Raw genomic sequence first — 11,833 nt, 5'->3', positions numbered from 1 at the left:
ATAGCATGTTTCACTTGATAAGAAACTATCAGTTTCCCAAAATAGTTCTATCATTTTGTATTCCTATCAGTTACTCCACATCCTTGGCATTGGGAGTAAACTCCATATTGGGTTCTTGACCTGTGGATTAAGAGCTGTAAGAAAGGGAAACCTCTGAAACTGCTCCCCATCCCTTCCAGATAGTAAAACAGAAACGATGTTGCATTCCAGAGGGGATGATGGAGAGGAGCCCCACAATTAAAGACCTAAAGTGTGTGGGATTCCTACCATATCTCTGTTTAAATGCACCCTGCAGCAACTGGATGGACCCTGGAGGATGACTATAATCTACCACAAGAGTAACCAAGTAGTAACTCAAATGCAGCTCCTGTTCTGGACGTGATACTGTTGCGACAGCAGATTAAGAACTCAGGTCCATGGTATGCAGCCATTGATTTGGTGAGTGCGTTCTTTTCTATTCCACTTAGAAAGCCTATCAGAAAAGTCTGTAATCACATGGGATGGACTAAAATATTCACTTACAGTCTTGTCTCAGGTACTGCTAACTCTTCTGTCCTCTGTCAAAATGTAGTCCAAAGAAATCTGGACTGTCTGGATATCCCATGGAACATGACACTGATCAATTATACTGATGACCTAATGCTGATCAAGCAGGATGAGGAAGAGGGATTCTGGATCAACCCATGCCATCTACAGCAGAAAATCATATGCACTTGGAGAAATAGCTCCCAGAATGTTACGGGGTCTTAAGGGGACAGAGTGCTTGACCAAGGGACAGCAAATAACCACGTATCTGAAACTCCCCATTCTGAGGTAGAGTCTGTTGGACTCACCATGTCATAAAGCCACATGGGTCAAGCAGCAGTCTTTCAAAAGATGGACGAAACAGTATGAGTAAGTTGCACGAGCCGGTAGCCCTGACACCCATGTCACCACAACAGCGACACCAGTGCCTCTCCCCTAGTTCACACCTATGGCTGGGTGTGGGGCTGTGTATGACCAGATGAAGAAACAGGAAAATGTCTGAGCTTGGCTTTAGATGGGTTCAGCTTGTTATGGGAGGAAGCTGAAAATGGATGGCAGCTTCATTCTAGCCATAGTCAAGGGTATCTTTGAAGACCACAGAGAAGGAAAGCTGCCCAATGGGCAGTGCTTCAAGCAACTAGTCTCCCACTCCATGTGGAAGGAGAAGTGGCCCAGGTGAGAATATATACAGACTCCTGGGCAGTATGTGATGGCTTTGCTATCTGATCAGGAGCCCCGAGGAAAAGACTGCAAGACCGGGGATGAGGAATTCTGGGATGGAGGCATGTGAATGGGCATTTGGGAGTGGACAAGAAGTGTGAAGAGTTTTGTGTCACTCGTTAACACTCACCAGGAAACATTCATGATGGAAGAGGCTCTGAACAACCAAGCAGACAAAATGAGTTGGCCAGTAGACACTAGCCAGTCTTCATTATCAGTTACCCCAGAACTGGCATTACAGGTACACAAATGGAGTGGCCACAGTGGTAGAGATGGACCCAACAATACGGATTACCACGTGCAAGGCAGATCCAGCTACCTCTGAATGTCCAAATTCTCAGCAACAGAGAATAGCACCAGGCGCCCATTATTCCTCAAGGAGACAACTGGATACTTGGTGGCACGTCAAACTACATTGGGCTACTTCCACCCTGGAAGAGTCCGGTGAATAGACAGATATTCCAGGCACAGGTTGACCCTGCTCACAGAGCCTCAGCCTGCACAGCTACAGAAGGCCTGATCCACAGGCATGGAATCTCACAAGTGTAACATCCAATCAGGGGGCCCTCTTCCCAGATGGAGTGCAGGAGTGGGCTACTGAACACAGGACCCACCAGTCACATCATGTACTGCACCACCCAGAGTCAGCTGGCCTTGTCAAAGGCTCGAAAGGCTTTCTAAGGCAGAGCTGAAGTACCACTAAGGAGGCAATCCCGAAAGGAAGGTGTCTTCCTCCAGGATGCAGTGCCTGCGTTAGATCAGAGACACTTACACGATGCTGCGTCCCCAAGAGGAAGAGTATATGGGTTCAGGAACTGAACGATGGAAGCAGAAGTAGCCCCACCTACCATCACTCCCACTAGTCCATTGGGGGATTTTGGGTTTCCTGTCCCTGGAACTCTGGGCTCTACAGGGTTGAAAGTCTGGTCCTCAAAGTGTCCCATTGGACCACCAGGGCACGTTGGACTCCTTATGTCCCGTGTCCAGCAGATGAGGAGCCACTGGCTTGGCAGGTAAGTGGCTCTGATCATCAGGAGATAGGACCGCTTTCAAACCATGGAGGCTGGGAAGGACACAGGTGAAACCCAGGTGATCCTCTTGGGTGCCTCCAGGCACTCCCTTCCCCATGGTCACCATGAGTGGACAGGTGCAGTGCAGCAATGGGCCTGAGAAGGTTTGACTGCTAAGAGCTCAGACTCCTCCAGAATGAAGGACTCACACCCCCAGGGAAGCCATGGAGCTCTCAGCAGGGGATGGCTGCCCAGCGTGAGGGGAATTCAGAATGGATGGTGGAGGAGGGAGAGGATGAGGGTCAGTGGTGGCCCTGAGACCTACTGTAGTGATGGGGGCTGTGGTTAGTCCCACTGACCTCCCTCCTCTAAGTTTCCCCCTGGAAGAGAGGCCTGTGGGAATCCCAGAGGAGCTGCTCGCCAGGCCTGAGTGGAGAAGTGGATCCGTGCAGTGCAAAGCCAGCAGCCACGAAGTGCCAGCTGGGGTAGCAGAGGTGAGTGACAGCCCCAGTGGTGCCCTTCTTGGACCACCATGTGCACGTGGGCCACACTTCACAGGAGATGCTCCTGCCCAAGACTCAGCTGGGGGGACACTAACGCAGGTCACTCCTGCAACACACAGGACGCCACGAAGGGGTGACTTGGGCTCCAGAACCTTCCATGGCCTGTGCAGCAGTCCCAGACTTCCTGCCCATCCTCCTTTCTCCCCCATGCCTTCCCAGCTCCCTCCCCTTTGTCTTTCACAGATGTTTCCCCATGACATCTGCACAGCTAATCCTATCTTGGCATCTGCCTGATGAAGGACATGAACCAGCACCTCGTGTCTCTTTGTTTTCGAATGGCAGCAATTTTTATTAAGTCCAGGGATTTTCTTTATTCAGTGTTTTTGAAGGAAGTCTCTGTTTAAGCGGTTCACTGCTTTCAGGCATGTTAGAGCTGAGATGGACCCTGTCCGAGAGGTACGCTTCTGTCAGAATTCCTTCACAGCCAGATGAAGGGAGAAAGATTTACCCTGAGTTTACATATGTGGTTGAAGAGCCAGCATCCAGTGAAGAGGGCCATGGCAGCAGGACCTGCAGACAGTTCTGGAAGGGAATGGAAACTCTGCTAGTCCAGGAGCAGTTGTGAGGTCTCCTAAGCTGCTGACATGACCAAATGCCACCACTCCTCAGCAGAGACGAGAGAGTCTGGGCAGCGCCTGTGTTCCCAAACTGCCCCAGGTACGCCCTCCCTCTGGCCTGTGCCCTGGGCCTGGGTCACTCGCAGGAGGATTGCCTCAGACAGCCTCAGCTGGTCCTTTCTGGTTTATCATTTACACAAAGGCTGGGAGGCAGCCCAGCCTCTCCCTTGGCTTCTGGCCTGGACAAATTTTTAAGGGGGTGGGGAATTGCTAGCCCAGATATTTTCGTAGGGCTCCTGGTTGGGAGAGTTAGACATTGCTTTTCAAAATTCTACTTTGCTTAAAATTCTCTCACCAACTTTACTGTAAGCTGTAAAGTACTGTAAAATTGTATTGTACTCATCTTTGTATATGTTCTCATTGAATGTACGGCAGGTGCCCAATAAGAGCATGTTTAGCCAACAATAATAAGATAATTTGCTAGTGTTCTGCTAATTATCCCATCCAGCAGAGGCTCAGAAGGGTGAACAATTGCCAAACGTGACACATCGAAAGGGGCGGCTAGGAGCAAGGATTGCACAAAAGACTTTAACACATGGAGTTTTTATAATCAGCTTAATATTTTGTTTCCTTGGGGTAGGAATACAATAAAGTAAGTATTAAATTGTTTTGCCAAGAAGACAAAGTAGCAGATATTCTTACCCTGTAAACACTGCAGAGGGAAGGACATCTCCAAGCCAACCCGTGTTGGCACTGTGGCCTGCAAGGCAGGCATCACCTGTCCGTGCCTCTGTCTGCTGCACTACGGGACACCAGGAGCTCTTGCGGACACAGACTTGGTTGTATCTACCCTTGCATTCCCACCACACATGGCCCAGCTCACAGTAGGTGTTGAATAACCATTTGGTGAATTAATGAGTAAAAGGGGAAATTTGGCTGATATGCTACTATGTGTTAGAAAAGTTTCTATATTGTCAGAGTACATATTTGAGATTCAAAACTGGGTAGAAATGTGAAATTCCTTATTTAGAACAAAAATGGAACAAGTCAGCAAAAACAGAACTGGTGAAAAAGCTAGTTCCTGGAGCCTGGGAGGCCTTCCAGACGAGATACTCGGCAGCTTCTCTCAGTGGGGACCAGCCGAATGGTGTGGAGGGCAGACTGGAGCCAGGAACGGGCTTCCTCTCTCTAGCTTTACCACTAATTCTCTGTGTGGCCTCCTCTTTGTTCCTTAGCTGCTTCATTTTACAATGAAACAACTGGAATAAAGGAACAATATTTTCCTAGTAAGCAAATTCTGTGGTTTCTAGAGACAAGGAATCCTCAGCTTTGGGGAATAAATAGCCTGTTCCACGGTCAGAAGCTCTGGTTGTTCGGAGAAGGCAAGTGAGTGTTGCAAACACCTTCGTTCTTATATTTAAATCACGAGCAGGGCAGGAAGATATGGGAGCAGAGATTTCTTCCCCTGCAAATGTCTGGGGAGAAGCCTGTTCCTGGGTGGTGGACAGAGTAACCACAGCCCTTTCTCCTTGGTGCCTGGAAGAGGGCGTCTGCCCAGCCAGCTCTGTGGTGGGTGAGGCACAGAGAGAATTGGTGGAGGAGGAGTTAAGTAAGAGTTCATTTGGATTCTGGAGTCCAAGTCCTGCTGAGTTTCCAGTTGTAGGTGTCTGCTGGAAAAACGTAGCTGGGAGCCAGGTGACACATCTGTGTGTGTTTGTTTTCGATGTTACCAGAGAAACAAGAGGGAAAAATAAAAAAATGAAGTTTCCACAAAAATCCAAACTGACTTCAAAAACGTCTGTGTGCATGGAGCAAGGAGAAACACTCAGCCTGGGCTCCAATAACGGTGCCCTCTGTCCTGCCTCGGCAGCCCCCACCCCACCCACACCCAAGTGCGTGTACACTCATCCACAAGAAGTGGAAGAGCAAGTTGGTTTTTCCACGCGGGAACGGGCTGCCCCCATCTCAGGGCTGGGAGTGGTGCCACCACACAAAGTGACTCTCAGCCAGGGTCAAGAGAAACACACTGCTCTGACTGTTAGCATCAGATTACTGAGCGGATTTACTAAAACCACCCGACCACAGGGAGACACTGGTCTGCATTATGAAGTGGTTATAAATAGAAGGGGAGGGATTGCTATTAGCAATTAAACATCAAGAATCAGGGGACCGGAAAGGAGGAGGCTGTGAACTTCAAGCAAAGGCAGAGAGCCAAATGTGACAGGGCGGTGGGGCTGTAACTCATCCCACAGGACCTGACATCAGCCCTTGTGCAACTTCAGGTCTTTCCAGAGTAGACGAGGTGCCAGGCACTGCCAATCCCTCTTCACGGCATGAATGGGATGGGACCAGTCTCCTTCGAACCAGGCCCGGGAGGAAAGGACAGTGCACACGCAGGGTGCCCGGAGAGCATGCCAGTGGGCGGATCTTAGCCCTGCTGCTAGCCGGTCACTCTGGGCAGCCACTGGCCTCTTGCTTGTCCCTGAAGTGGCTTGTCGCCCGCTCTGGGCCTCAGCAGGTACATCTCCATCGCTCCTGCACAGCTATCAGGACCATCGCGATGCCTTCCAGGGGAGCGCTCCTCAGAGAGCGGGCGCAGGCCTGGCCTCGAGGCCCTTACCGTGGAGGCAGTCAGCCTAGGCCACCCCCTTCCTTCTCTCCTTCCTTCCTTCAGATAAAATTCATCATTGTAACCATGTTAGCGTCCAATTCATTGGCATCTCGTACAATCAGAATGTTGCGCAGCTGTCACCTCGATCTTGTTCCAGAACATTCTCGTCCCCCCAGGGGAAAGCGCGCGCCCGTGAGCAGCAGCTCCCTTTGCCATACTCCCTGCCCAGCCGCCGGCGATCACCGATCCGCTTTCCATCTCTACGGACGGGCCGACGCCGGGCAGTTCCTGTAAACGGAACCCCACACGCCGTGACTTTCTGCGTCTGGACGCTCACCGAGCGTAGTCTGAAGCGTCTCTGCCGGTGCAGCAGCACCAGGACGTCCCTCCTTTCCGCGCCTGAATGACACCGCCGGTCGGACACACCACGCTTCCTCGTCCGCCCGCGGGCCGCCGCGCGTCCTCGCCTGGGCTGCTGGGAGCGCGCTGCGGCGACGCCGTCCTTCAGAGCGACGAGAAATCAGCCTCACCGCCCCCGCCAACGCTGGGAGAGAAGCGGAGCAGGGAGTCCGGACGCCTCCCCGACACGCACCCAGGCAGGGCGGGCAGGGCCCTCGCACCCGCCGCAGCGTCCCCACCAGCTGGAATCCCAGGCTCCAAGGCCTACACGCTTCCCGGGACTTCCGGTCCCAGTCCACGTGACTTCCAGGGGGCAGGACTTCCTGCCCCAAGACTGGGCAGTCCGGGCTAATGGAGCCCGCCCTGGGGCCCACGTGACTTCCGGGGCGGGACTTCCTCTGCCGCTGCGGTGACCAGCACAGGCCTGGGCTTCCGGAATGCGGTGAGGAGACTGTGGCTCCTCTTCCGGTGCGAGGCACGGCCTCGTCGTGGGCGTGTTTGGGGTCGGAGGCCACCGGTGGGCGTAAGCTGGGTGGTGGGCGAGTCCCAGGCCGGACCCCAGCCCGCCTCTCGGTGGTCCTGGCGCCCCCGGGCCGGCTGCTGGTGCGTCTCCAGGGCCTGGGCTCGGCCTTGAGGAGCTGACGGCCGAAGCTCCGGGGTGCTGCCGGGCACGTGGTCGCTCCTCCCACAGCTGACTCACGACAGAAACCACAGCCCAGCCGCTAGGGGCTCCTGCGCTTGGAGCGTTGGCGCCCTAGGCCCCCTGTTCTCCATCTACGTTTCCTCCTTCGCGCTTGAAGTGCGGGCCGGGAGCGCCGGGAAGGCGCGGAGGGAAGGCCGCCGGGCTCCCCCGCCGGAGCTGCCCCGTGGACTTCGCGATCCTGCAAGGGTGATGCCGCCCTGATGCCGGTTCCCTGCACTGAACCCGGCACGTGGGCTTAAAACAGAGCAGTGGTTCCCTGCTCCCTGGCCCCAGCACCCACTGTCGCGTGGAGATGTGGAGACCAGCGGCCAAGGTCACCACCTGGGTTCTGTATCATCACCTCCCCCAAGGAGCTCTGGGCTGGTGGGAAGCTGCTGGCCGGCAGGGTCATGGGCTCCTCGTCTCTCCAAGAGTATCAAGGCCAAACACAGGCTGGTGGGAAGGCTCTGGCGAGGACGCCATGTGCTCCCCCTCCGCTACCTAAACCCCAAATAAAAACCCTCCCTTTTAGCTTTTCGGGGAGTTTGGGGTTTCAGCGTTAGCTGCCTCTTCTCCTTGCTCAGTGCTGTGCAATAATAAAGTCCTGCTTTCTCCCGCCACACCCAGTGTGAGAGATTTGCTTGCTGTGCAACAGTGAGCGAACTCATTTCAGCTCCCACATCAAGGGGCGGGGGTGGGGGGGGGGTGGGGGGCTGTCCTGACCAGAGGACCATGCCTGTTGACCAAGCAGGGTGGACTTGATTTGTCTGTGGCCTGTGGAGCTGAGTCGTCTGAGTTCACCCCTACCCCCCAGCTTCAAACCCAGTTCTCTGACCGTGAACCTTTCTGCCAGAACCAGAGTCTGTGCCAACTACAAGGAGGTGATGCCACAGCTGGGAGTTAAGGAAATTCTTCCTGGGTTGGAAAAAATGTGAGAGTGTCTTACAACAGCCGAAACAGGAATCATGTAGAGGACCTACAGCGCTATGGGAAGGGAGAACGGGGGCCGGTGATGAGAGGTCCCCACTGAGGCAGCATCTGTATTGATGGAGAGTTGTGTGGGTCAAGGGAGAGGGCAGGTCAAGCACAGCTCTGAGACTGAGCCTGGGGACTCTGGGATTATGGTGGAACCAGGACAGGACTCAGAAAGTCAGGAAGGAGGGAAAGCACTGGCATAAATGGAGAACATGAGGAGTGAGCTCTGCACCCCACAGCAGCCTGACTCTGAGAGTTGGTGACGTGGCCGGTGCTGGAACTTTTCCCATCAAAGGAGATGCTCTCCATTCCCCAGGGTGGTGCATGAGGTCCCACCTCCGTGATTTCCCTTATGTTCTTCTCAGTGTTTGAAATATCTTTCCCACCATCTTTATCTATCCAAATATCTACCACCTTTCAAGACCTGAACATGACTCCTGCCTGAAAACTTTTCCTGATACCATCCGTTTCTGTGGCCTCTGCAGCGCTGTGAGAGAAAGCACAGGGTTTGGCAAATGTGCATTCACAAAAGCTCAATAGACACACATTTTACAGTGAATTGAGTTGCATCGATTTCCTTAGTGTTCCCACTGGGACAGGCCATCCCCTCCTTCTTGGATCAGAAGTGGAGACTTTCCACTGGAAATTCCCAGAGGAGCCAGGCAGCTGGTGGTGGGGGTGTGTGGGTTGTACCCCATCCAGAATGACTCACTGTGGTCACCCTGTGACCCATTTTCCGCTGTAAGCTTTGGCTGGGTGGATTCTAGTGATGCCTCACTTTTACCGTGGTCACCTCCTCACTGAAAAACCAACGCTAAATGAAGCAAGTTGGAACTTTACAATGACACTTTGAGGGTGGAAAAAACGAATTGGTTGGGAAAAGGCAGGTCCCTCAGGACTGTGGCTTTACCTGGATTGCTTTTCTCCTCCAAAATACTTTCTGCCATATCTTCATAGAACCGCAAGCCCTATGACAAACAGGAAAAGGAGTCAGGGGTGGGGGGGATGACTTGCCCAACGGTAGGAGGACAGTGGGCCGTGAGTCCAGGGCTAGACCAACGTGCTCTTACTCCAAAGCAGTGCGGCTCCTGCCTCAGGGAAGTGAGGTGTTTCCTCTCCCGCAGGATCCAAAAATGAGTCCTTAAATGTGCTTTTTTTTTTTTTTGAGGAAGATTAGTCCTGAGCTAACATCTGCCACAAATCTTCCTCTTTTCTTTTTTGCCGAGGAAGATTGGCTCTGAGCTAACATCCGTGCCTGTCTTCCTCTGCTTTATATGTAGGACACCGCCATAGCATGGCTTGATAAGCGGAGTGTAGGTGCACACCCGGGATTTGAACCAGCGAGCCCTGGGCTGCTGAAGCAGAGCATGCAAACAACTGGTGTGCCACTGGGCTTGCCCCAAATGTGACCAACTTTTAACGAATTCTTTTACCCATGTGACCTCTAACCTTCAGAGAGTTGCAGGATGAGCTGACTCGGCTCTCTGTGAGCCTGTTTGTGCCCTGGTGCATTTCACAGTGTGCTCTGTGGGCTTAAGTGGGGCCTGGGGAACTTGATTTTCAATTGAGCACCATCCAGCCCTCTCTTTAATTAGAAACACAGAGCAGGCTGTTAATTGTTCAAAATTTAGAGGGTGGTACATGCAACTCTGCCAAGTAAATACTGTGAATAACAACAACATTCCAATTTTTTTGAGATGGCCTAATGTGAGAAAAAGAACAAAAATGAGAGATAAATGAACACACAAACCTGTCCACAGACACACTGAAGGATGGGGGCGCTCAGGCAGGCGCTGACGTTCTAGCGTCCTTGAAGTTTCATGTTGGTGTGAAGGCTCTTTCCAGCAAAGATGCAAATAATCCCTGTTTGGTAGGAAGGATAGCTCTAAACATTATTATCTAACTGCTCTGTAGGACATATGCTTTCGTCTCTAACTCAGCACAATTGTTTCAGAAAGTTTTTCCTGATGGACCCACCATCCCTGCTCCTGAAGGCCCATCTGAACCAGCCCTGCCATCTCCCTGGTTCCTCGTGAAGGAGCTGAAGAGAATCTCTGCCACGTCTTCATCCTATGTTTGTGTGAGAGGTGTGTTTTTAATTTTTTGAAGTTGTACTTTGACACTGAAGACGTGCAAGTCCCCGTAGGGCCTTTCCAGCTGTAGATGAAAGTCATGATGCCACGTCACTTGCCGCATGAGTCATGGGAACTCCAGACCAGTCTGTGGCAGACATGAGCCCTATGTGCTTTCACTTGGATGTGTTCTAGGCGCACAGACACCTATCCAGGCCATGACGACGGGTCAGACCTCACCCTCTGGGTAAGCAAGGAAAGCCCAGCCCAGCCCAGGAAAGCCTTATTCTTTCTAGAAAGGAAAGTGGTTCTAGGCACGTCTGAGTTTCCTGAGGTGAGGTGAGGAATAAAGCTTGAGAGCATACAATTTAATGCCGTCTTTCCTTCCTTCCTCCTCCCTGCCTTCCGCTAAGCATCCAGCATGGTGAAGAGTCCTAGCTCTCCTTGGCTTGTAGTCTAGGTGACAGAACTAGGAGATAAAGACTGAACGTTTTTTCTTTAATCTTTAATATGTTAATAAAGGGGGAAATTATTGTTTTCCAAATTGGCTGCACTTTAGCTGATAGCTTAAAAAGGATGGGAGATTTCCTGTTAGGGGAAGACCCTCCCTGGTTGTTTGGGTTCTGGGAGGAGAGCTCCTGCCCCTTCTGCGCCCTCCCCTGGTCTGGGTGGAAGTGGACTGTGGCAAGGGAGAGGTGGGTTTCATGGAAGGTCAAACAACAGGAGTGCTTAGCAGCCCCTGAGGGACCGGGGTTCTTGGAGAAAAGAGGTGGGAAGAAGATTTCTGGGCATGAAGAAGATGCAGGGCTAGGGCCTCGAGCAGCATGCATGGCGGAGCCCAAGGGCCATTGACATGGGCCTGGGTGCTGGCTTCCGGGGTGTGCTGTACTTCCTGCTGGTCTCCAGAAGCCCAGGACCATCATGGTCACCCCAGCTTCAGTCAAGGGTGTGCTCCTGGGCTGGGTTCACACCTGGGCTGAGGCAGTGACCAGCCTGGGGGGCTCCCCACCCTTCACCACCTGCCCCTCCCCAGAGTGGGCAGGGTGGTTCCCGCCCCAATGAGAGCAGTAGACATTAAGTAAACAGAGCAAACTAGGCAATAAGACTAACTGTACCAGGCCCCATGGTGGCATCGATCCCCACCAGGCACGTGTTCCATGTATAATGGGAGTCCATGATGTGTGCCAGAGCCGCAGGCAGACCTCCTGGTGGGCGGTGGGCCCTTCCCCTGGCCACCCCCTCAGCAGTGCTGTGGTCTGTTTGGTCACAGTCACCGTGGAGCCCCTTCTGCTACCAGCTCCAGCCTCTTCCTCTGCCTGCTCTTGAGAGAAGCTCTGTGATGCTGTCTTTCATTTAAGTTTTCCCATCTGTGTGACCAAACTGGGAAGACCAAATTCTAACCATAAATGGAAACATTTTGAAGGGGCCACAGACAACTGCCAAATGACTTGGGAGATGACTAAGCAGCCAGAGGAGGGAAAGACACTCGTGGTCCAGAAGTCTGGCTCTCTCCTCGGAGGGCTGCTGGACAGGGCGCAGAAGGACAGTGTGAAATCCATGAACATGACACCATGGCAGGAATTTACTCACTAGATTTCTCAGAGGGAAAGGTTTCCCAGAGAGCCTTCTAGTCAAAGGCTAAACTGGAAGATTCTCAGTTGGTAAAAGGAAATCTTGAGTTTGACCTCCTTAAAGCCAGTTGGATGTTAATGAAAAAGG

General features: G+C 52.6%; 1 long non-coding RNA gene across 2 annotated transcripts; it reads right to left on the bottom strand.

Moving 5' to 3' along the window:
* Positions 1-3,082: 3,082 nt before the first annotated feature.
* LOC103558412 (uncharacterized) lies at positions 3,083-11,405 on the bottom strand. 2 transcript variants are annotated; one of them, XR_546706.2, is made up of 4 exons: positions 11,230-11,405; positions 9,793-9,905; positions 8,953-9,010; positions 3,083-3,340 (listed from the first exon to the last, which is right to left on the bottom strand). It is a non-coding gene; the product is annotated as an uncharacterized lncRNA (long non-coding RNA). The 2 variants fall into 2 exon arrangements; XR_011533826.1 differs by lacking the exon at positions 11,230-11,405 and adding an exon at positions 10,020-10,127.
* Positions 11,406-11,833: the final 428 nt, after the last annotated feature.

This window comes from Equus przewalskii, chromosome 27, assembly GCF_037783145.1.
Source record: "Equus przewalskii isolate Varuska chromosome 27, EquPr2, whole genome shotgun sequence".
Taxonomy (NCBI): domain Eukaryota; kingdom Metazoa; phylum Chordata; class Mammalia; order Perissodactyla; family Equidae; genus Equus; species Equus przewalskii.
The sequence above is the reverse complement of the archived record's forward strand: the minus strand, read 5'-3'. Positions and strand labels throughout refer to the sequence as shown.